Source organism: Rhinoraja longicauda, chromosome 36 (assembly GCF_053455715.1).
Source record: "Rhinoraja longicauda isolate Sanriku21f chromosome 36, sRhiLon1.1, whole genome shotgun sequence".
Classification (NCBI taxonomy): Eukaryota; Metazoa; Chordata; class Chondrichthyes; order Rajiformes; family Arhynchobatidae; genus Rhinoraja; species Rhinoraja longicauda.
The window spans coordinates 5379477-5406021 of NC_135988.1; the positions used below are offsets into that span (position 1 = coordinate 5379477).

The following is a 26545-nucleotide window of genomic DNA, read 5'->3' on the forward strand; positions in this document are numbered from 1 at the left end:
CTCTCTCTCTCTCTCTCTCTCTCTCTCTCTCTCTCTCAAAGTAACATCGGGAAACATGACTCTGCCGTGACAGGGTGAACATTCGGGTCACCTACTTTACAATGGTTGCTAGGTGCCGGTCAAATGTACCATTGAGGTACATTCCCTGACTGAGCTAAACCCTGACCTCCAAAGGGCCACCTGAACTCAAACAGTGGTGTGGAGTCCACAGCTCATAAGGTCTAGGAGCAGAATTAGGCCATTCGGCCCATCAAGTCTACCCCACCATTCAATCATGGCTGATCTATCTTTCCATCTCAATCCCATTCTCCTGCCCTCTCCCCATAACCCCTGACACCCGTACTAATTGAGAATCTATCTATCTCCGCCTTAAAAATATCCACTGACTTGGCCTCCACAGCCTTCTGTGCCAATGAATTCCGCAGATTCACCACCCTCTGACTAAAAGAAATTCCTCCTCATCTCCTTTCTAAAGGTACGTCCTTTTATTCTGAGGCTGTGCCCTCTGGTCCTAGACTCTCCCACTAATGGAAACATCCTCTCCACATCCACTTCATCCAGGCCTTTCATAGCACCACAGGCCCAGAACCAAAAATAGACCCAAAATGCTGGAGTAACTCAGTAGGACAGGCAGCATCTCAGGAGAGAAGGAATAGGTGAGATTTCAGGTCGAGACCCTTCATCTGAAGAAGGCTCTCGACCCAAAACTACACCAATTCCTTTTCTCCAGAGATGCTGCCTGTCCCGCTGAGTTACTCCAGCATTTTGTGCCCATCTTCAAAATTAGATTGAACGCCCAAACTCCCAATCCCTCCCCTGTGCCTCACCTACCCTCACACCTGTTTCTGTCCTCCCCCTCCTCCTACATTCCTTCCTCAGGCTTCACAATTTGCAACTCTGCCCCACCGTCTGTCTCACACCTTTTGTTTTTATCTCCAACCTTCAGCCTATCAAAAAGCCCCCTTGCCTGGGACCACCTAATACCTGCCCCATTTTGTCCTGCCCCTTATTTCCCCCGCCCTGCACAATCAGTCCGAAGAAGGGTCTCAACCCGAAAAGTCACCTATCCACGTTCTCCAAAGATGCTGCCTGACCCCGATGGGTTACTCCAGCACTCTGTATCTCTCTAAACAGCGAGAAAGCCACAGTCAAATGAGCAGTTATTTGGTCATCACTCTTCACCAGAAAGTACAACATCTCATCCCCAACTTCCAGTTTAGTTTAGAGAATACAGCGTGGAAACAGGCCCTTCGGCCCACCGAGTCTGCACCGACCAGCGATCCCTGCACATTAACACCATCCTACACACACTAGGGACAATTTTTAAAAAACATTTATACCAAGCCAATTAACGTCTTTGGATTGTGGGATGAAACCAAAGGTCTCGGAGAAAACTCACGCAGGTCACGGGGAGAACGTGCAAACTCCTTACAGACAGCACCCGTAGTCGGGATCGAACCCGGGTCTCCGGTGTTGCATTCGCTGTAAGGCAGCGACTCTACCGCTGCGACACCGTGCCGCCCCGCAGTGAGCATGGACTGGCGCACGCAAAATGCTGAAGTAACTCTGCGGATCAGTCCCGACCCGAAACGTCGCCCATTCCTTCTCTCCCGAGATGCGGCCTGTCCCGCTGAGTTACTCCACCATTTTGTGTCGATCTTCGATTTAAACCAGCGCCTGCAGTTCTTTTCCTACACGGACTGGCACAGCTTAAGGGAGCTGTGTGCATGCTCTCATCTTTGGTTTAGCAATTCCCTCACGGGACTGGACACCCAGGGTTGCCCACACTGCCCTTGGAACTGTGGATTACTGGGCCACTTGAGAGAAGGTCGAGAGCCGTCCACATTCGGTAGCACCTCCAGAGTTGCCGTACAAGCCTGGTCAAATAACCCAGGGACACGGGGGAGAGCCTCAGCAGAGCAACGTCCAGGTCTCACAATAGACAATAGACAATAGGTGCAGGAGTAGGCCATTCGGACCCTTTGAGCCAGCACCGCCATTCAATGCAATCATGGCTGATCATTTCACTCAATAGAGTGAAAGTTCCACCACCGATTATCCGCCCCCCCTGGAATTTAGAAGACTGAGGGGGGATCTTATTGAAACATATAAAATTCTTAGGGGGTTGGACAGGCTAGATGCAGGAAGATTGTTCCCGATGTTGGGGGAGTCCAGAACCAGGGGTCACAGCTTAAGGATAAGGGGGAAGTCTTTTAGGACACTCTCCTCACATAGAGAGTGGTGAGTCTGTGGAATTCTCTGCCACAGAAGGTAGTTGAGGCCAGTTCATTGGCTATATTTAAGAGGGAGTTAGATGTGGCCCTTGTGGCTAAAGGGATCAGGGGGTATGGAGAGAAGGCAGGTACGGGATACTGAGTTGGATGATCAGCCATGATCACATTGAATGGCGGTGCAGGCTCGAAGGGCCGAATGGTCTACTCCTGCACCTATTTTCTATGTTTCTCTGTTCCAGAGCCTTGCCAGATTGCCCGAGGTCACGGCCTCCTAGAGGAGTCAAATGGCATTGGAACTCAGCCCGCCTTAGGCAGCCGAGGGGGGGGGGGGGGCTGAGTCGGCCTCGGAGGTCGGCTGTGGGAGCGGGAAGGTCGGAGTTCCAGAGCCTTCAAGCTGCCGGCCGGTCAGACGCCCGGCCTCGAACGTTGGCCGTGGGAGCAGATCCCCTGCCTCCGGCCGCGCCGGAGTTCCAGAGCCCCGGACACCGAGGGCAAACTCGGACTGCCGAACGGAGGTCGGGCCGCGGGAGTCCCGATGGGGTCGACATCGGCCGCCCCACCCGCCCACATATCCGGGAGGGCTTCCGGGAAGGGGGTGGGGGTGAAGCGAGATATTTCGAATGCACTCTCGTAATCTCGCTCGTAGTTTAGTCCGCAGTTTAGAACTGACATGAGGAAAAACTTTTTCAGTCAGAGAGTTGTGAATCTGTGGAATTCTCTGCCTCAGAAGGCAGTGGAGGCCAATTCTCTGAATGCATTCAAGAGAGAGCTAGATAGAGCTCTTAAGGATAGCGGAGTCAGGGGGTATGGGGAGAAGGCAGGAACGGGGTACTGATTGAGAATGATCAGCCATGATCACATTGAATGGCGGTGCTGGCTCGAAGGGCCGAATGGCCTCCTCCTGCACCTATTGTCTATTGTCTGTTGTATTGAAGGAGATGCCGGAAAATCGGTGGCGGTCCAGTATATATATACGTGGAAAAAACAACTGGCATCGGTAATGGTGAGAACTGGCTGAATGGCAACACAACCACCTCGACCCGAAACGTCACCCATTCCATCTCTCCAGAGATGCTGCCTGTCCCGCTGAGTTACTCCAGCACTTTGTGTCCGTCTTCGATCCAAACCAGCATCTGCAGTTCTTTCCTGCACACTGCCATCTACATGCCATGGACAGATAAATGAGGTCACACACACACACAGATAAGACCATACAAGTGTGTCGGAAGGAACTGCAGATGCTGGTCTACACTGAAGATAGACATAAAGTGCTGGAGTAACTCAGCGGGACAGGCAGCTTCTCTGGAGAGAAGGAATGTTTCTGCAAGTTTCTGCCTACTGAAATGGCAGCTCAAAGCGAAGCAGGTGGACACAGGCGAGGTGGGGGGGGGGGGGGGGGCTTTGATGGGCAGATGGCTGGACAAAGGCCAGAGGGGAGAAAACAGAAGGTGTGGACAAAAGGATCGAAGAGTTGCAAATTGTGAAGCCAGAGGAAGGAATTTCGGGGGATGGGGAAGGGCAGAAATGGGTGCAAATCCAGGTGGGACATTGGAGATGGTGGGTTTATTCACAAAATGCTGGAGTAACTCAGCAGGTCAGGCAGCATCTCGGGAGAGAAGGAATGGGTGACGTTTCGGGTCGAGACCCTTCTTCAGACTCATCGACCACATCTTGATTTCTCTTGGAGATGGTGGGGATATGGGGGAAGAGGGGTGTTGTTTGAGGTTACATAAAATTAGAGTATTCCTGGTTTACTGAAGTTCTGGTAATAACTCAGCCTGACCCGCTGAGTTACTCCAGCACTGTGTCGTTTTTCTTTTAAACGAGCATCTGCAGTTCCTTAGGTAGACACAAAATGCTGGAGTAACTCAGCGGGACAGGCAGCATCTCGGGAGAGAAGGAATGGGTGGCGATTCGGGTCGACTGATGTCAGGGGAGGGGATAGGATGGACAAAGATAGTATGGGATACTGAGTTGGATGATCAGCCATGATCATATTGAATGGCGGTGCAGGCTCAAAGGGCCGAATGGCCTACTCCTGCACCTAGTTTCTATGTCTATGTTTCTATGATGTAGTCAGAGACAGGAAGACTGGTGGGAGAACTGGGAAGGGGGGGGGGATAGAGAGTGGAAGCAGGGGCGATCTGAAGTTAGAGAAGTCAATGTATGTTCATACCGCTGGGGTGTAAACTACCCAAGTGAAATATGAGGTGCCTTCATTCTCCCATTCTCTAGAGGATGAGGGGAGATCTTGTATCGGTGTACAAGATCACGAGAAAAACAGTAAACGCACATTCTTTTAAACAGAGTAGAGGAATCAAGACACAGTTTAAAGTGAGGGGGTGAAAGAGTGTTAGTTTATAGAATGATCTACCAGAAGAGGAAGTTGAGCCAGGTACTATCACAACTTTTATGAAACATTTGGACAGGTACATGGATCGGATAGGTTTCAATAGACAACAATAGACAATAGGTGCAGGAACAGGCCATTCGGCCCATCGAGCCAGCACCGCCATTCACCGTGATCATGGCTGATCATCCACAATCAGTACCCCGTTCCTGCCTTCTCCCCATATCCCCTGACTCTGCTATCATTAAGAGCTCTATCTAATTCTCTCGTGAAAGCATCCAGAGAATTGGCCTCCACTGCCTTCTGAGGCAGAGAATTCCACAGCTTCACAACTCTCTGAGTGAAAATGTTTTTCCTCATCTCCGTTCTAAATGGCCTACCCCTTATTCTTAAACTGTGGCCCCTGGTTCGGGACTCCCCCAACATCGGGAACATGTTTCCTGCCTCTAGCGTGTCCAATCCCTTAATAATCTTATATGTTTCAATAAGATCCCCTCTCATCCTTCTAAATTCCAGAGTATACAAGCCCAGTCGCTCCAGTCTTTCAACGTACGACAGTCCCGCCATTCCGGGAATTAAACTCGTGAACCTGCGCTGCACTCCCTTTCGGGGGATATGGGCCAAACGCAGGCAGGTGGGACCAGTGTAGACGGGGCATTTTGGTCGGCATGGGCAAGTTGGGCTGAAGGGCCTGTTTCCATGCTGTACGACTCTATACGAATATGACTCTCGTCTGACTATTCCTCAGTTTAATGAGCAGAAAAAGAGTCTCCAAAATGAAGAATGTACAGAAAGCCTTGTCATCTCAAGGGAATCTGTCTGTGTAACAAAACACAACCCATTAGGTCATCAGTAAGTACTTCACGGCATCCCATCCATTTCCTGACCGATAACTCTGCCAAGTACTTCAAGAATGACAGTAGAACGTTAAAACCGTAATGGCTTTCTGCCTTTGGCACAGTGTCTTTAAGTGCTCCTGAGTAAATTGATGTGGAAAAAATATATCCTGTCCAGTAATTTGCTGCAGGCAGACTTACCCTGGAACAATGGTTGCCAAAAGAGTAGCTTCCACCCTTTGCGATATAGTTTTAGCTTAGTGCCACAGGCTTAGTGTGGAAACAGGCCCTTCGGCCCACCGAGTCTGCGCAGACCAGCAATCGCCAATTCACACTACATTATCCGACACACAGAGGCACAGAAGGCAATTCAAGGTGGAGGGGAAAAGATTTAACAGGAATCTGAGGGGTAACTTTTTCACACAAAGGGTGGTGGGTGTATGGAACAAGCTGCCAGAGGAGGTAGTTGAGGCTGGGACTATCCCAACGTATAAGAAACAGGATAGGACAGGTTTGGAGGGATATGGACCAAATGCAGGCAGGTGGGACTACTGTAGCTGGGACATGTTGGCCGGTGTGGGCAAGTTGGGCCGAAGGGCCTGTTTCCACACTGTATCACTCTATGACTCTATGACATGGAACAAGCTGCCAGAGGAGGTAGTTGAGGCTGGGACTACCCCAACGTTTAAGAAACAGTTTAGACAGGTACATGGACAGGACAAGTTTGGATATGGACCAAACGTGGGCAGGTGGGACTAGCGTAGCTGGGACATGTTGGCCGGTGTGGGCAAGTTGGGCCGAAGGGCCTGTTTCCACACTGTATCACTCTATGGTGCTAATTAACCCACAACCCTGCACGTCTTTGGAGTGTGAGAGGAAACCGGAGCACCCGGAGGAAACCCATGGGGTCGAATATGACTCTTGCCTGACTATTCCTCAGTTTAATGAGCAGAAAAAGAGTCTCCAAAATGAAGAATGTAAGAGATAGTTGAGGCTGGGACTATCCCAACATTTAAGAAACAGTTGGACAGGTACATGGACAGGACAAGTTTGGATATGGACCAAACGTGGGCAGGTGGGAAATCCATGGGGTCACAGGGAGAAAGTATGAAACTCTGCACAAACAGCTCCCGAGGTCAGGATTGAACCGGGGTCTCTGGTGTTGTGGGGCAGTGGCTCTACCAGCTGTGCCACTCTGCTGCCCGTATCTCTCTGCACAGTGCATTTCTGCGCGCTGGAAAATGCACAGGTGAGCAATAGACAGTGGAAACCTCCACCCTACAGGCAAGCTGCTCGGCTGGGTCAAACCTGACATTTGCTTTAGTGCCATTCCCAGCAACTGCCGCATTTGGAACACATTCAGCAACAGGAATGCCGTACAAAGTATTTTATTCGGACGCATCGCAGCTTGGTTTGGGAACAGCTCCATCCAAGACCGCAGGAATAATGCAGAGAGTCGTGGACGCAGCCCAGACCATCGCACAAACCAACCTCCCTCCCACTGACTCCATCTACACCACACGCTGCCTCGGCAAGGCCAGCAGCATCATCAAGGACCAGTCTCACCCCGGCCACTCCCCTCTTCTCCACCCTCTCCCATCGGGCAAGAAGTGTGAAAACGAACACCTCCAGATTCAGGGGCAGCTGTTATCAGGCAACTGAATGAATGAATGAGTTCATTGGCCAAGTATATGCATGTACAAGGAATGTGCCTTGGTGCTCCGCTCACAAATGTCAACACAAACATACAGCTAACAATTAAGAATAAAGCATAACCACATCAAAACAATAAGGATACAACACTACGGTCTAAACATGTGGGTGAAAATAAACCAGAGCAAAAAAAGAGACCACAGACTTTGGTTATTGAGTAGGACTGTCACTCGTGGATAAAAAGCTGAACGTGAACCATCCTATCAACAACTAGAGAGTGGTCCTGACCTTCTGCCTACCTCATTGGAGACCCTCGCACTATCTTTAATCGGACTTTACCTTGCACTAAACGTTATTCCCTTCATCAGGTATCTCTACACTGTGGACGACTCGATTGTAATCATGCGTAGTCTTTCCGCTGACGGGTTAGAACGCCAACAAAAGATTTTCCCTGTACCTCGGTACACGTGACAATAAACTGAACTAAGGTAAACTAAACCAAGAGTCCGTCTTCAGAAGGAAGAATACATGTGGCAGGGGGGACGAGGTTAAGAATCCCGATTCATGAAAACTCTACCTGCAGGCTCCGTTCTGAACTGAACACAACCCTGATCCAAAAACATCCCTTGGTATAATACAACGTGCTGGAGTAACTCAGCGGGTCAGGCAGCATCTCTGGAGAACATGGGCAGGTGAAGTTTCACAGAGTGCTGGAGTAACTCAGCGGGTCAGGCAGCATCTCTGGAGAACATGGACAGGTGATGTTTCAGGTGGGGACCCTTCCTCAGACAGGTTGTGGTGAGGGCAGGAGGATGCTGGAGAAGAGGTGGGGTTCGCTGGTCGGCGTGGACTCGGTGGACTGAAGGGCCCGTTTCCGCACTGTATCTCTAAACTAAAGTAGTTGGGAACAGGCAATAAATGCTGGGTCTGCCAACAGCAACCACAGGCTGGAAATTAATAAGTTAATTCTGTCTTGCTGACTTTCCATCGTGCGTGACACAAAGACACTGGCGTCATTGTTAGTGGACTAATGATGCAAGAGTTCAAAACAGTTCAGATCCCAACATGACAAGTTGGACTTTGAATTCAATAAATCATCTCATTAAACGTTCTCCACCCACTATCCTTTCAGCGGGAAGTGCACCTTATCATCTTTAGACTTAGTTTAGAGTTACGGCGTGAAACGGCGTCCACAATAAGGGGTAGGCCATTTAGAACGGAGATGAGGAAAAACTTTTTCAGTCAGTGAGTTGTGAATCTGTGGAATTATCTGCCTCAGAAGGCAGTGGAGGCCAATTCTCTGAATGCATTCAAGAGAGAGCTAGATAGAGCTCCTAAGGGTAGCGGATTCAGGGGGTATGGGGAGAAGGCAGGAACAGGGTACTGATTGAGAATGATCAGCCATGATCACATTGAATGGCGGTGCTGGTTCGAAGGGCCGAATGGCCTCCTCCTGCACCTATTATCTATTGTATTGAAGGAGATGCCGGAAAATCGGTGGCGGTCCAGTATATATATACATGGAAAAAACAACTGGCATCGGTAATGGTGAGAACTGGCTGAATGACAACACAACCACCCCGACCCGAAACGTCATCCATTCCATCTCTCCAGAGATGCTGCCCGTCCCGCTGAGTTACTCCAGCACTTTGTGTCCGTCTTCGATTTAAACCAGCATCTGCAGTTCTTTCCTGCACACTGCCAGTTTAGAAGGATGAGGGGAGGACCTCATTGAAACTTACAGAACAATGAAAGGCAGAGATAGAGTGGATGTGGAGAGGATGTTTCCACTGGTGGGAGAGTCTAGGACCAGAGGCCACAGCCTCAGAATTAAAGGGCACTCTTTTAGAAAGGAGGTGAGGAGGAACTTCGTTCATCAGAGGGTAGTTAATCTGTGGAATTCATTGCCACTGAGGGCTGTGGAGGCCAAGTCAGTGGATATTTTTAAGGCAGAGGTAGACAATTTCTTGATAAGAACGGGTGTCAAGGGTTGTGGGGATAAGGCAGGAAAATTGGATTAGGAGGCAGAGATCAGCCAAGATTGAATGACGGAGTGGACTCGATGGGCCGAATGGCCTAATTCTACTTCTATAACTTGTGAACCTGTGAAACTGGAGCACCCGGAGGAAACGCTCAGGTAGAACGTGCAAACTCCATACATACAGCACTTGTTCACCTGCACCTCCTCCAACCTCATCTATTGTATCTGCTGCTCTAGATGCCAATTTCTCTACATCGGCGAAACCAAACGCAAGCTCGGCGATCGTTTCGCTCAACACCTTCGCTCAGTCCGCCTTAATCATCCTGATCTCCCGGTGGCTGAGCACTTCAACTCCCCCTCCCACTCCCAGTCTGACCTTTCTGTCAAGGGCCTCCTCCAGTGCCATAGTGAGGCCCACCGCAAATTGGAGGAACAGCACCTCATATTTCGCTTGGGCAGCTTGCAGCCCAGCGGTATGAACATTGACTTCTCCAACTTTAGATAGTTCCTCTGTCCCTCTCTTCCCCTCCCCCTTCCCAGATCTCCCTCTATCTTCCTGTCTCCACCTATAGCCTTTCTTTGCCCCGCCCCCCTGACATCAGTCTGAAGAAGGGTCTCGACCCGAAAAGTCGCCCGTTCCCTCTCTCCAGAGATGCTGCCTGACCTGCTGAGTTACTCCAGCATTTTGTGATACCTTCGATTTGTCCAGCATCTGCAGTTGTTTTCCTACATACAGCACCCGTTGTCAGCATCGAAGCAGGGTCTCTGGCCCTGAAAGGCAGCAACTCTACCACTGCAGCACCGTGCTGCCCCATATCCATTGTCCTCCAGAGGTGGCAACATCTGGATAAACCTCTGCGGCCTCACATCACCCCAGCCAGGTGCTGACCGGAATGGCATGCAAGTTACCCCATGTGTGGAGTTTGTACGTTCTCCCCGGGACCGTGTGGGTTGCCTCCGGGTGCTCCGGATTCCTCCCACAACTCAAGGTCGTGCGGGTTGGAAGGCCAAGCGGCCAATGTAAATGGCCCTGAGCACGTAGGCAGCTGGGAGGAGAAAGATGATGCAAGGCTGACAGGGAATAGGAGAAATGGGTGGGAGAATGGGATCTGAGAGCTGGCATAGACCAAGAGGGCCGAATGGACTCTTTAGAACGGTACAGCACAAGAACAGGCCCTGCAGCCCACAATGTCAGTGCCGAAAATGATGCCAAAACCATCAGTTACCTACTGCACATAACCCAAAACTCTCCACTCCGTTTCAGTTTAGTTTATTGTCACGTGCACTGAGGTACAGTGAAAAGCTGTGTGGTTGCGTGCTAACCAGCCAGCAGAAAGACAATGCATGATTACAATCCAGCCATTTGCAGTGTGTAGAGACATGATAAGAGATTAACATTTAGTGCAAGGTAAAACCAACAAAGTCTGATCAAAGATAGTCCGAGGGTCTCTGATGAGGTAGATAGTTGTTCAGGACCTCCTCTCTAGTTGTGGTAAGACGAATCCCTGCATATGTTTGGGGGAGTCCAGAACCAGGGGCCACACAGTCTAAGAATAAAGGGGAGGCCATTTAAAACTGAGGTGAGAAGAAACTTTTTCACCCAGAGATTTGTGAATTTGTGGAATTCTCTGCCACAGAGGGCAGTGGAGGCCAATTCACTGGATGAATTTAAAAGAGAGTTAGATAGAGCTCTAGGGGCTAGTGGAACCAAGGGGTATGGGGAGAAGGCAGGCACGGGTTACTGATTGTGGATGATCAGCCATGATCACAATGAATGGCGGTGCTGGCTCGAAGGACCAAATGTCCTCCTCCTGCACCTGTTGTCTATGTTTTCTATGTTTCTGTATCCACCTGCCTATCCAAAAGTCCTTTAAATGCCACTAATATATCTGCTTCAACCACCACCCCAGCAACATGTTCCAGACACTCACCATCTTCAGTGTAAAAGAAAAACTTGTCCCACATGTTTCCTTTAAACTTTGCCCCTCTCATTTTAAAGCTATGCCCATTTTCCCATCCTGATTAAAAGATTGTGACTGTCTTTGTGATCAATACTTCTCGTAACTCCCCCTCCCACTCCCAGTCTGACCTTTCTGTCATGGGCCTCCTCCAGTGCCATAGTGAGGCCCACCGCAAATTGGAGGAACAGCACCTCATATTTCGCTTGGGCAGCTTGCAGCCCAGCGGTATGAACATTGACTTCTCCAACTTTAGATAGTTCCTCTGTCCCTCTCTTCCCCTCCCCCTTCCCAGATCTCCCTCTATCTTCCTGTCTCCACCTATATCCTTCCCTTGTCCTGCCCCCCTGACATCAGTCTGAAGAAGGGTCTCGACCCGAAACGTCACCCATCCCTTCTCTCCTGAGATGCTGCCTGACCTGCTGAGTTACTCCAGCATTTTGTGAAATAAATACTTTCGATTTGTACCAGCATCTGCAGTTATTTTCTTACTATACCTCTGGTAATTTGATATACTTTGGTCAGGTCTCTCTCCACAACCTCTGATGTTCCAGAGAAAACTATCCTAGTCTCCCTGTCACTAACACCCCCTAATCCAGGCATCATTCTGGTAAACCTCCTCTGCAGCCTTTCCAAAGCCCGCACATCCTTCCTGTGACTTTTTACACACAACTTTTTCACACAAAGTGCGGTAGAGGAGGTAGCTGAGAATGAGGGGCGATGTTACAGAGGTGCCTAAGATCAAGAGAGGAATAGATCGGGTGGATGCACAGAACCTCTTGGCCAGAGTAGGGGAATCGAGGACCAGAGGACATAGGTTTAAGGTGAAGGGGGAAAGATTTAATAGGAATCTGAGGGGTAACTTTTTCACACAAAGGGTGGTGGGTGTATGGAACGAGCTGCCAGAGGAGGTAGTTGAGGCTGGGACTATCCCAACATTTAAGAAGCAGTTAGACAGGTACATGGATAGGACAGGTTTGGAGGGATATGGACCAAATAGTGTAGCTGGGACACGTTGGCCAGTGTGGGCAAGTTGGGCCGAAGGACCTGTTTCTACACTCCATCATTTGTGGAATTCTCTGCCACAGAGGGCAGTGGAGGCCAATTCACTGGATGAATTTAAAAGAGGGTTAGATAGAGCTCTAGGGGCTAGTGGAATCAAGGGGTATGGGGAGAAGGCAGGCACGGGCCTAATGATGTTATTCTCCTTATGAGCAGAATATGAGAAACATGTTTTCAAAGAGTATCCAGTAGAACATGGATATAATACTGGGAATAAGAAAAGACATTACTCACTCGTTTCTTGTCAGGTGGATGACATGGTCATGGCCCTTCACCCGAACTACATACGATAGCTGGCCCTGAGGTGATCAATGCAGTGAACAAAATCATTAGCTGATGTTTTATTAAAGGTCAGCAGCAATAATTCATTGGCAAAGCAAGCCTGTTGGGATGATGCAAGCCTGTTGGGATGATGCAAGCCTGTTGGTATATTTGACAATCAGGGCGACACGGTGGCGCAGCGGTAGAGTTGCTGCCTCACAGCGCCAGAGACCCGGGTTCCATCCCGACTACGGGTGCCGTCTGTACGGAGTTTGTACGTTCTCCCCGTGACCTGCGTGGGTTTTCTCCGAGATCTTCAGTTTCCTCCCACACTCTAAAGGCGTACAGGTTTGTCGGCTAATTAGCTTAGCAAAAATTGTAACTTGTCCGTAGTGTGTGTCGGATAGTATTGGTGTGCGGGGATCGCTGGTCGGGACGGACTAATTGGGCCGAAGGGCCTGTTTCCGTGCTGTCTCTCTAAACGAAACTAAACTAAACTAAACTGGGAAAACAGATCAACAGGCTGACATGCCAGACAACTAGTTAACCACCCCCTTCCACTGATTTAAGACCAGTTACTCAGTAAACCGTACCAGTGTAGCTGGAAGTATAAATGTCCACCAGTGAAATGGTCAGCATTATAATTTCCATTCATATGTAAATGGAGCATCAGAGAGTGGTGAGTCTGTGGAAATCTCTGCCACAGAGGGTAGTTGAGGCCAGTACATTGGCTATATTTAAGAGGGAGTTAGATGTGGCCCTTGTGGCTAAAGGGATCAGGGGGTATGGAGAGAAGGCAGGTACAGGATACTGAGCTGGATGATCAGCCATGATCATATTGAATGGCGGTGCAGGCTCGAAGGGCCGAATGGCCTACTCCTGCACCTATTTTCTATGTATCTATGTTTCTATCTTCAAAAAAAGAATATTTTCCTTTGATAAGTTTGTTCCCATTTCAGAAACTCCCATTGTTTCCCCAATGCTAGATTTAGTTTGAAGATATCTCATGGAGAAAGGCACTTCGGCCCATCGAGTCCAAGCCGCCCAACCGTCGTTCACACTATTTCTTTGCTATCCCACTTTCTCATCCACTCCCTGCACACGAGGGGTAGTGGGCCTGCAAAGCCACACGTCTTTGGGGGAGGTGGGAGGAAACCAGAGGAAACCCACGTGCAAACTCCACAAAGACAGCACCTGTAGTCTGTATCCAACCCGGGTCTCTGTCACTGTGAGGCAGCGACTGTCCCAGCTGCGCCACTGTGCGGCCCAACATGTGGACGTGTTTTACAAGGGGATTGTGTGGAGAGAGCAGGCAGTGAAGAAAGCCAATGGAATGTTGGCCTTCATAACAAGGGGAGTTGAGTATAGGAGCAAAGAGGTCCTTCTGCAGTTGTACAGGACCCTAGTGAGACCGCACCTGGAGTACTGTGTGCAGTTTTGGTCTCCAAATTTGAGGAAGGATATTCTTGCTATTGAGGGCGTGCAGCGTAGGTTTACTAGGTTAATTCCCGGAATGGCGGGACTGTCATATGACTGGAGCGACTAGGCTTGTATACACTGGAATTTAGAAGAATGAGAGGAGATCTTATCGAAACGTATAAGATTATTAAGGGGTTGGACACGTTAGAGGCAGGAAACATGTTCCCAATGTTGGGGGAGTCCAGAACCAGGGGCCACAGTTTAAGAATAAGGGGTAGGCCATTTAGAACTGAGATGAAGAAAAACGTTTTCAGTCAGAGAGTTGAGAATCTGTGGAATTTTCTGCCTCAGAAGGCAGTGGAGGCCAATTCTCTGAATGCATTCAAGAGAGAGCTAGATAGAGCTCTTAAGGATCAGGGGGTATGGGGAGAAGGCAGGAACGGGGTACTGATTGAGAATGATCAGCCATTGAATGGCGGTGCTGGCTCGAAGGGCCGAATGACCTCCTCCTGCACCTATTGTCTATTGTCTATTGAGAGAGGGGAGGGGAAGTTATCTGCAAGTTTTAGACAATAGACAATAGACAATAGACAATAGGTGCAGGAGTAGGCCATTCAACCCTTCGAGCCAGCACCGCCATTCAATGCGATCATGGCTGATCACTCTCAATCAGTACCCCGTTCCTGCCTTCTCCCCATACCCCCTCACTCCGCTATCCTTAAGAGCTCTATCCAGCTCTCTCTTGAAAGCATCCAACGAACTGGCCTCCACTGCCTTCTGAGGCAGAGAATTCCACACCTTCACCACCCTCTCACTGAAAAAGTTCTTCCTCATCTCCGTTCTAAATGGCCTACCCCTTATTCTTAAACTGTGGCCCCTTGTTCTGGACTCCCCCAACATTGGGAACATGTTATCTGCCTCTAATGTGTCCAATCCCCTAATTATCTTATATGTTTCAATAAGATCCCCCCTCATCCTTCTAAATTCCAGTGTATACAAGCCCAATCGCTCCAGCCTTTCAACATACGACAGTCCCGCCATTCCGGGAATTAACCTAGTGAACCTACGCTGCACGCCCTCCATAGCAAGAATATCCTTCCTCAAATTTGGAGACCAAAACTGCACACAGTACTCCAGGTGCGGTCTCACCAGGGCCCGGTACAACTGTAGAAGGACCTCTTTGCTCCTATACTCAACTCCTCTTGTTACGATGGCCAACATTCCATTGGCTTTCTTCACTGCCTGCTGTACCTGCATGCTTCCTTTCATTGACTGATGCACTAGGACACCCAGATCTCGTTGAACTCCCCCTCCTCCTAACTTGACACCATTCAGATAATAATCTGCCTTTCTATTCTTACTTCCAAAGTGAATAACCTCACACTTATCTACATTAAACTGCATCTGCCATGTATCCGCCCACTCACACAACCTGGCCAAGTCACCCTGCAGCCTTATTGCATCTTCCTCACAATTCACACTACCCCCCAACTTAGTATCATCTGCAAATTTGCTAATGGTACTTTTAATCCCTTCGTCTAAGTCATTAATGTATATCGTAAATAGCTGGGGTCCCAGCACCGAACCTTGCGGTACCCCACTGGTCACTGCATGCCATTCCGAAAGGGACCCATTTATCCCCACTCTTTGCTTTCTGTCTGTCAACCAATTTTCTATCCATGTCAGTACCCTACCCCCAATACCATGTGCCCTAATTTTGCCCACTTTATAATTGACTCCAGCATCTTCCCCACCACTGACGTCAGACTAACTGGTCTATAATTACCCGTTTTCTCTCTCCCTCCTTTCTTAAAAAGTGGGATAACATTTGCTATCCTCCAATCCACAGGAACTGATCCTGAATCTATAGAACATTGAAAAATGATCTCCAATGCTTCCACTATTTCCACTATTTCTAGAGCCACCTCCTTAAGTACTCTGGGATGCAGACCATCAGGCCCTGGGGATTTATCAGCCTTCAGTCCCATCATTGTGTGTAGAGCCAGCATCCTGTCATAAGTCAAAAGGCTCAAGAGTGTTTGGTTTAGTTTAGTTTAGAGTAGGGGTTCCCAAACTTATCCGTCCCGTTCACCCCTTTGCAACTTTTCGAAAGTAAATTTACCCCCCCACCCTGTTTTGTTCAGTGATTTGAGTTTGCACTTCTACCGTAATAAATCAAATAACAATAATAAAAGCACATAACAATGTTATTTCACTTATTTATGGACAACTAATGATGAACAGAACCAAAACAAACACAGTCAGTCAATAAGAAAATAACTGCAGATGCTGGTACAAATCGATTTATTCACAAAATGCTGGAGTAACTCAGCAGGTCAGGCAGCATCAGTCTGAAGAAGGGTCTCGACCCGAAACGTCACCCATTCCTTCTCTCCCGAGATGTTGCCTGACCTGCTGAGTTACTCCAGCATTTTGTGAGTAAACAGTCAGTCAATATGTGTACCGTTAGTCTGTGTGTACCAGAACCAAACAAAGTCAGTCAATATGTACAAATCCAGAATCAACCAATTTACTCCCCTGGGGGTAGATTTACCCCCAGTTGGGAACCCTTGGTTTAGAGATACAGTGCAGAAACAGGCCCTTCGGCCCACCGAGTCCGCACCGACCAGCGATCCCCGCATACTAGCACTATCCTACACATACTAGGACAATTTTAATTAATAAAAAAAAAATCAAGTCAATTAACATACGTCTTTGGAGTGTGGGAGGAAACTGAAGAACTTGGAGAAAACCCGCGCAGGTCACGGGGAGAACGTACAAACTCCGTATCGACAGTACCCGTAGTCGGGATCGAACCCGGGTCTCTGGCGCTGTGAGGCAACAGCTCTACTACTGTGCCGCTCTGCAGGGGAATGTGCAGATGATATTTTGGGTTGTGACGGAGCAGAGGGAAGATGGCCAGTAGAAAGAGCCAAGGGAAGCGAGGCGGGGTGTGTTCTGGCACGGGGTAGGTGGATCCATGTGGAGGGGATGGGAGTTCTGCAAGAACCTCTCTCTCTGGGCGGTCACGGTGGCGCGGCGGTACAGTTGCTGCCTTAGAGCGAATGCAGGGCCGGAGACCCGGGTTCCATCCCGACTACGGGCGCCGTCTGTATGGAGTTTGTACGTTCTCCCCGTGACCTGCATGGGTTTTCTCCGAGATCTTCGGTTTCTCCGAGATCTTCGGAGGGGAGGAGAGGGTGCTGCACCAATACAGGAGAGGTTTGGGCCCAATGGGTCCACTTGGTCTAGTGTCTTTTAACGGTCATACTTGTATCTGTTCTATACCGGGCGGCACGGTGGCGCAGCGGTAGAGTTGCTGCCTTACAGCGAATGCAGCGCCGGAGACTCAGGTTCGATCCCGACTACGGGCACCGTCTGTACGGAGTTTGTACGTTCTCCCCGTGACCTGCGTGGGTTTTCTCCGAGATCTTCGGTTTCCTCCCACGCTCCAAAGACGTACAGGTATTGGCTCGGTATTAAAAAAATGTGAATTGTCCGTAGTGTGAGCAAGATAGTGTAAATGTGCGGGGATCGCTGGTCGGTGCGGACTTGGTGGGCCGAAGGGCCTGTTTCCACGCTGTGTCACTAAACTGCTCCCCCTCAGTGATTCCTGCTATCACCCTTCATCTGGGATCACAGGGAGAGTGGGTTACCTGAAACTGGAAAATTCAACGTTCAAATTATTGTGTGGCAGCCGACCCAAGTGTGATACCTAGGTCTGTTCTTCAGTCTTAGACAATAGACAATAGGTGCAGGTGGAGGCCATTCGGCCCTTCGAGCCAGCACCGTCATTCAATGTGATCATGGCTGATCATTCTCAATCAGTACCCCGTTCCTGCCTTCTCCCCATACCCCCTGACTCCACTATCCTTAAGAGCTCTATCTAGCTCTCTCTTGAATGCATTCAGAGAATTGGCCTCCACTGCCTTCTGAGGATTCCACAGATTCGCAACTCTGACTGAAAAAGTTTTTCCTCATCTCAGTTCTAAATGGCCTACCCCTTATTCTTAAACTGTGGCCCCTTGTTCTGGACTCCCCCAGCATTGGGAACATGTTTCCTGCCTCTAACGTGTCCAACCCCTTAATAATCTTATACGTTTCGATAAGATCCCCTCTCATCCTTCTAAATTCCAGTGTATACAAACCTAGTCGCTCTAGTCTTTCAACATATGACAGTCCCGCCATTCCGGGAATTAACCTAGTAAACCTACGCTGCACGCCCTCAATAGCAAGAATATCCTTCCTCAAATTTGGAGACCAAAACTGCACACAGTACTCCAGGTGCGGTCTCACTAGGGCCCTGTACAACTGCAGAAGGACCTCTTTGCTCCTATACTCAACTCCCCTTGTTATGAAGGCCAACATTCCATTGGCTTTCTTCACTCCCTGCTGTACCTGCATGCTTCCTTTCAGTGACTGATGCACTAGGACACCCAGATCTCGTTGTACGTACGAATCTTGAATTTGTCTTCCTCACAGCAGCAGAAGGCCAAGGACAGACTGGTCAATGCGGAAGTTGGAAGAGGACTTTGAATGTACATACTAAAAACCCAGGTTTTTTTTTTAGATTTGAGACATACAGTCTGCAAATAGGCCCTTCAGCCCATCGAGTGCCTGCTGGCCACCGATCACCCCCTACACAAACCTGCACACACTGGGGACAATTTTACAACTTACCAAAACCAATTAACCTACAAACTTGCACGTCTTTAGTGTGGGAGGAAACCGGAGCACCCGGAGAAAACCCACTCGGTCACTGAGAGAACGTACAAACTCCATACAGGCAGCGCCCGTAGTCGGGATGGAACCCGGGTCTCCGGCGCTGTGAGGCAGCAACTCTACCGCTGCGCCACCGTGCCACTCTCTTCTGATTTGTTGCAATCAGTCAATTGTAAATTAGTACATTGGATGAAAAGGTCAGCAACTTTCTACGGATTAAGAATGGTATCCGTTCAGCTAAACAATAGTGGTCATTGTTTAAGCTGCAATATTGTAATCACTAATCAGTCTGTCCTTGTACAGTCTCGCTGATTTAGGGACAGACAATGTTTCACTTCTCGTTGATCAGTGCGTGCCCTGAGAGAGGCTGCATTTACAATATTAACAAGCATGGGCCTGGGGGGTAGGTGGTAGGGGTGGCACGGTGGCGCAGCGGTAGAGTTGGTGCATTACAGCGCCAGAGACCCGGGTTCGATCCCAACTACGGGCGCTGTCTGTACGGAGTTTGTGCGTTCTCCCCGTGACCTGCGTGGGTTTTCTCCGAGATCTTCTGTGATAGGGTTAGCGTGCGGGGATCGCTGGTCGGTGCGGACTCGGTGGGCCGAAGGGCCTGTTTTTGCGCTACATCTCTAAAACTAAAAACAATAATTTTTAAAAAGAGTTGCTGCTAGCTTGTCAAGCACCAGCCTACACATCCTGCTCCAATTTTGGTCATTAGGGTTGTATAGGATGGAAAGAGGCCCTTCGGCCCACTTTGTCCATACCAACCAAGTTGACATACTGGGCTAGTTCTGTTTTGCGTGCATTTGGCCATTAACCCTCTAAACCCTTCCTATTCCCATATATCCAAATCTATATACTAAAACTCTCGTTTGTTTGTTTGTTTGTTCCTGAACTGCAGGCAAAACGGTACACGATAGCGCGACAATTTTAGGCCCACCTTACTCACCGTCGTCCCTTTGGTGCTAATGGAAGAAGTTTCATTGAAATCAGTGTTATATTTTTTAAGTTATTCACATTTTAAAGTATAAATCTATCTCCGAGGGAGGGAGGAAGGGAGGGGGGTGGAGGGAGGGGGAGGGAGAGGGGAGGAGGGAGGATAAGGGGGGTTGAGGGGGATGGAGTGAGGGGAGGGGAACGGGGAGGGAAGTGGGAGGGGGAGGGGATGGGAAGGGAGGGAGGGGAGAAGGGGGAGGGGGGAGGGAGGTGGGAGGGGGAGGGGATGGGAAGGGAGGGAGGGGAGAAGGGGGAGGGGGAGGGAGGTGGGAGGGGGAGGGGGAGGGGATGGGAAGGGAGGGAGGGGGAGAGGGAGGGGGAGGGGATGGGAAGGGAGGGAGGGGGAACGGGGAGGGGGCGGGGGGGGGGAGAGGGGAGGATGGGAGGAGAGGGTGCTGCACCAATACAGGAGAGGTTTGGGCCCAATGGGTCCACTTGGTCTAGTGTCTTTTAACAGTCATACTTGTATCTGTTCTATACCGGGCGGCACGGTGGCGCAGCGGTAGAGTTGCCGCCTTACAGCGAATGCAGCGCCGGAGACTCAGGTTCGATCCTGACTACGGGCGCCGTCTGTACGGAGTTTGTACGTTCTCCCCGTGACCTGAGTGGGTTTTCTCCCAGATCTTCGGTTTCCTCCCACACTCCAAAGACGTACAGGTATGTAGGTTGATTGGCTGGGCAAATGTAAAAATTGTCCCTAGTGGGTGTAGGATAGTGTTAGTGTGCGGGGATCGCTGGGCGGCGCGGACCCGGTGGGCCGAAGGGCCTATTTCCGCGCTGTATCTCTAAATCGAAATCTAAAATCTACCTTCCGCTGGCAGCTCATTCCAGATATGGACTGCCCTCTGCAGGGTGAAATCTTTGCCCCTGAAGACCCTAGAGGGCAAAGGTTTAAGGTGAGAGGGGACATTTAAACCCTTTCACCAGTAGCTCTGCCCTCTAATTTTAGATTCCTATACCCTGAGAAACAGACTGCGAGCATTCACTTCATCCATGCCCCTCGTGATCTTGTGCACCTCTACAAGGTCAGCCCTCAGCCTCCTGCGCTCCAGAGAAAAATGTCCCAACCCATCAATCTCTACCCAGACCAAGCCCTGCATGGCAACAAGCTGGTGAATCCCTCCCTTCTGCACCATTTCCAACTTTGTGCGTGGCACAGTGGTAAAGCTGCTGCCTCACAGCGCCAGCCACCTGGGTTCGATCTGGACTACGGGTGCTGTCTGTACGGAGTTCACACGTTATCCCCGTGAGCGCGTGGGTCTTCTCCGGTTTCCTCCCACGTCGCGTAGACGTGCAGGTTTGCGGGTTAATCGACTTGGGTGAATTGTCCCTAGTGTGTAGGATGGAACCAGTGCACAGTGGTCAAGAAGGCACAGCAACGACTGTTCCACCTGAGAACACTGAAGAAGTCTGGTCTACCCCAACAGCTGCTGACGACATTCTACCGCTGCACCATAGAGAGCATCCTAACACATGGCATCCCTGTGTGGTACCTCAGCTGCACGGAGGCAGAGAGGAAAGCTTTTCAGCGGGTAGTCCATAGAGCTCAGAGGACCATCGGAACACAGCTACCAGCCTTGGAGGGAATCTACAACACACGATGCCTCAGAAAAACCACCAGCATCCACAAAGACTCTTCACACCCCTGCAACAGTCTGTTCGAACTCCTTCCATCGGGCAGACGATACAAGGCCTTCTACGCCCGCACCTCCAGACTCAAGAACAGCTTCATCCCCAGGGCCATAGCTGCTATGAACCGGTCCTGCTGAGCCGGATGGTCACATCGCACAGTGAACCGGCACAGACCTACTTGCACTTTATTCTGTCTTAAAACTGTTACAATTTGTTTCGTTGGGTTGTTGTTGTTTAAATGAATACTGACTAGCTAATTAAATGACTGCATCGTATGGGAGGCGCATTCCCAATCTCGTTGTACCCCTGTACAATGACAATAAAGATATATTGTATTGCATGATCGTTGGTCGGTGCGGACACGCACGATGGGCCGAAGGGCCTGTTTTCGTGCTGCATCTCTGAAACTGAACTAAGCTCAACCTAATGACACCCTTCCTCTGGCAGGGAAATCAGAACTGCACTCCAAGTGTGGTCTCACCAACGACTTGTACGGATTAATAATAATAATAATAATAATAATAATAATAATAATAATAATAATAATAATAATAATAATAATAATAATAATAATAATAATAATAATAATAATAATAATAATAATAATAATAATAATAATAATAATAATAATAATAATAATAATAATAATAATAATAATAATAATAATAATAATAATAATAATAATAATAATAATAATAATAATAATAATAATAATAATAATAATAATCCTTTTATTCGTCCCACAACGGGGAAATTTGCAAGGTTACAGCAGCAAAGTGGATAGCAAAGATAAATAAGCATTCATTAAAAAATAAAATAGCGGTAATTATCTTTATTTACTGGCCTGCTGGGAGCAGTGCTGGTTCTGCAGTCTGACGGCAGCAGGAAGGCAGGGCCTTCGATATCTCTCCCTCACACACAAGGGGTGAAGAAGTCTGTCACTGATGGAGCTGCTCAGTGCAGTGACAGTGTCCTGCATGGGGTGGGAGGATCATGTCCCAACCTTTGCGCTCAATGTCATTCCCAGTGTGTGCGGATGAACTGGTTCACGTCGAAGGTAGACACAAAATTGCTGGAGTAACTCAGCGGGTCAGGCAGCATCTCTGGAGAGAAGGAATGGGCGACGTTTTGGGTCGAGGCCCTTCTTCAGAATGAAGACTGTCCCAAAACGTCACCCATTCCTTCCCTCCAGAGAAGCTGCCTGACCCGCTGAGTTACTCCAGCATTTTGTTGCCAATCCAGCATCGTTGCCAATGGTTTTCTTGAGTCAGAGGGGGGTGAACCTGTGGAGTTCTTTGCCACAGAAGGCTGTGGAGGCCAAGTCAGGAGATATTTTTAAGGCAGAGATATATAGATTCTTGATTTGTACGGGGGGGGGGGGAGGTCAGGGGTTATGGGGAGAAGGCAGGAGAATGGGGTTAGGAGTTTAACCCCATTCGTTACTAGGTTAATTCCCAGAATGGCAGGACTGTCATATGTTGAAAGACTGGAGCGACTAGGCTTGTATACACTGGAATTTAGAAGGATGGGAGGGGATCTTATCGAAACGTATAAGATTATTAAGGGGTTGGACACGTTAGAGGCAGGAGACATGTTCCCAATGTTGGGGGTGTCCAGAACAAGGGGCCACAGTTTAAGAGTAAGGGGTAGGCCATTTAGAACGGAGATGAGGAAAAACCTTTTCAGTCAGAGAGTTGTGAATCTGTGGAATTCTCTGCCTCAGAAGGCAGTGGAGGCCAATTCTCTGAATGCATTCAAGAGAGAGCTAGATAGAGCTCTTAAGGATAGCGGAGTCAGGGGGTATGGGGAGAAGGCAGGAACAGGGTACTGATTGAGAATGATCAGCCATGATCACATTGAATGGCTGTGCTGGCTCGAAGGGCCGAATGGCCTCCTCCTGCACCTATTGTCTATTGTCTATAACCCCTGACCCCCCCCTGTACAAATCAAGAATCTATCTATCTCTGGGAGAGGTAGATTAGCCACGATTGAATGGCGGAGTAGACTTGATGGGCCGAATGGCCTAATTCTGCTCCTATCCATTTACGACCTTATGAAGGTCAGTGTGCCAAATGCCTTCTCCTGCACATTGTCCACCCGACTCACCACTTTAAGGGAACCGTGTACCTGTGCTCCCAAGTCTCCTTGCCCAGCAGAGGCAGGGGAGATACAGCTTGCATCTCGCTATGACTCACTGAATGTTACTATTTTCCTACGTATTGGGGAATGACATCTCTTCCACTCAGGTATGGAATTGCTCAAGCCACTCAGGTCAATTCGACCTTGCCCTCTGGACCAGGTAACTCTCTCAGCCAAGTAACATCAGATGGCTGAAAACGTTTCCATGAAATAAGAAGATAGACACAAAATGCTGGAGTAACTCAGCGGGACAGGCAGTCTGAAGAAGAGTCTCACCCCGAAACGTCACCCATTCCTTCTCTCCAGAGATGCTGCCTGTCCCGCTGAGTTACTCCAGCGTCTGCAGTTCCTTCCTCAACATTTCTATGAAATAACTTGTTCTAGGAAATAATCATTTATTACATCGGTAACGAGGTCCTCCGGGAACGCAGTCTGCAGCTAATCTGCATTAATTGTGCAGCAAATTCTGTTATCGGAAAGATATTGTTAAGCTGGAAAGCAAAGATACTAGAGGAGCAAGATGGACCACTCCTTCGAAATCGCCTATACTGAAGTGTAGTACGCAAAGGAGCGTAACGTCCGCCATTTTAGTAAGCAAAACCCACCGTTCGCTACGCCTCTCTCAGTGCAATCAGGGTTTTGGGGGAACAGTATGTGTGATGATACCATTAAAATGCAGAATATATCTCATCTATCAACTCACCGATTTTTGTTCTTTTTCTTTTTAAATGTTTCTGCAAGTTTCTGCCTACTAAAATGGCGCCGTGACGTACTACGGTTTTTAGGGTCGAGTGGTCTATCTTGCTCCTCTAGTATCTTTGCTGGAAAAGGTACAGAGCAGATTTACGAGGATGTTGCCAGAACTCAAGGGTAGAAACCGGAGCACCTGGAGAAAACCCACACGGTCACGGGGAGAACGTACAAACTCCATGCAGACAGCACCCGTAGTCGGGATGGAACCCGGGTCTCTGGCGCTGTGAGGCAGCAACTCTACTGCTGCGCCACCGTGCCACCCCTACTTTTGCATTAGTTCCCCTCACAAACGATGCAAACATTCTGTTAGCTCTCCTGGTTTCTTGCTGCAGTTGCACACTACCCCAACTGTGCCCCAAGACTCATAGATCCGTCTGCATCTCACAGATCCCTCTGCATCTCACAGATCCCTCTGCATCATCAAGAGTCAAGTCAGGAGTTTTTTATTGTCATGTGTCCAGAAACGGAACAATGAAATTCCTACATGCAGCAGCACAACAGATATCTAAACATAGTACTCTGTAAACCCATAACAATTAAAATATATATATACACACACACACACACACACATATACACACATCACACATACACACACCCACACACATGTACTCACACACACACATATACACATACACACACATATATACACACACTTAGAAAACACACACTTATACACACAGACATGCGATTGCTTATATACACACACACACACATATGCACACAAATATACACACATACGCACACACATACATATATACACACATACGCACACACATACACACACATACATATATACACACATACGCACACACATACACACACATACATATATACACACATACGCACACACACATACATATATACACATATATATATATACACACATACACACACACATATATATATATTTACACACATATACATATACACACACATATCTGTACACACACACACATATACACACATATATACATGCATGCACAGGCATATATACACACACACATATTATACACACATATATATACACACATATATATATATATACACGCATACACACATATTATACACACATATATATACACACACATATATATACACACGTACACACATATATACATACACTCATATACACATACACACACACGTCAGCAATCACTTCAGATAATGCATGACTTTGTTGCATTCCATGCCAAAATGGCTGACTTTCTACACCCACGTTATAGTCCCGTGTAACACCAGTAGTGCAGCCATTACTCTGAAGTCAATCAGCACGATTATTCTCCAACGTACCTGTGGAGAGGGCCCCAGGCCAGCATCTCGCTTCTCTCTCTCGTTCAGCTGTCGTGGGATTGTAATTTCGAAGGCAGAAAGCTTCGAAGTCTGATGTGAGGTTGGATGAAAATGGCCTGTTAAAAAAGAGGCAGGAATGAGAAACCATGAACAGTGTGAGAACATCACGGTGGCGCAGCGGGTAGAGCAGCTGCCTCACAGCGCCAGAGACCCGGGTTCGATCCCGACCTCGGGTGCTGTCTGTGTGGAGTTTGCACGTTCTCCCCGTGGGTTTTCTCCGGGTGCTCCGGTTTCCTCCCACATCCCAAAGACGGCGGGTTTGGTGGTTAATTGTCCCTCTGCAAATAGCCCTAAGTGGATGAGAAAGTGGGATAACGTACAACTAGTGTGAACGGGTGGTCGATGGGCCGAAGGTCCTGTTTCCATGCTGTATCTCACAGATTTATTGCCACATGTGCCCGTACAGTGAAATGCTGTTTTGCATCCAACCTGGTAAAACCTGGCAGCAGAACTCACCTAGGTAGTACAAACAAGTGGCATCAAAACTAAACTAAACTAAAAGGAAGATAGGCACAAAATGCTGGAGTAACTCAGCGGGTCAGGCAGCATCTCGGCAGAGAAGGAATGGGTGACGTTTCGGGTCGAGACCCTTCTTCAGACTGATGTCAGGGGAGGGGGCGGGACAAAGATAGGATGTAGTCGGAGATGGTAAGACTAGTGGGAGAACTGGGAAGGGGGAGGGGATAGAGAGCGGAAGCAAGGGCTATCTGAAGGTAGAGATCAATGTTCCTACCGCTGGGGTGTAAACTACCCAAGCGAAATATGGGGTGCTGTTCCTCCAATTTGCGCTGGGCCTCACTCTGACAATGGAGGAGGCCCAGGACAGAAAGGGCAATGGGGGAATGGGAGGGGGAGTTGAAGTGCTGAGGCACCGGGAGATGCTACTCAAGAGGGTTTAGTTTAGTTTAGAGATACAGCGCTGAAACAGGCTCTTCGGCCCACCGAGTCCGCACCGACCATCGATCCCCACACACTAACACTACCCTACACACACTAGGGACAATAATTTTAAATATCAAGCCAATTAACGTACATCTTTGGAGTGTGGGAGGAAACTGAAGATCTCGGAGAAAACTCCGAGGAGGGGAGAACGTACAAACTCCGTACAGACAGCACCCGTAGTCGGGATGGAACCCGGGTCTCTGGCGCTGTGAGGCAGCAACTCTACCGCTGCGCCACCATGCCGCCATGATTGT

At 48.8% G+C, this 26545-nt stretch overlaps 1 protein-coding gene across 1 annotated transcript in view; it reads right to left on the reverse strand.

The window, feature by feature from the left end:
- LOC144610262 (disintegrin and metalloproteinase domain-containing protein 9-like) overlaps positions 1 to 25355 on the reverse strand; it is a 71284-nt gene extending 45929 nt beyond the window's left edge. Inside the window, exons 1-2 of the mRNA XM_078428852.1 lie at positions 25290 to 25355; positions 12309 to 12373 (exon numbers count right to left, since the gene is read on the reverse strand). The gene's annotated coding sequence lies outside the window, so the exon portion shown is untranslated. The remainder of the gene's footprint in view (positions 1 to 12308; positions 12374 to 25289) is intronic.
- Between the last annotated feature and the right edge of the window lie 1190 nt (positions 25356 to 26545).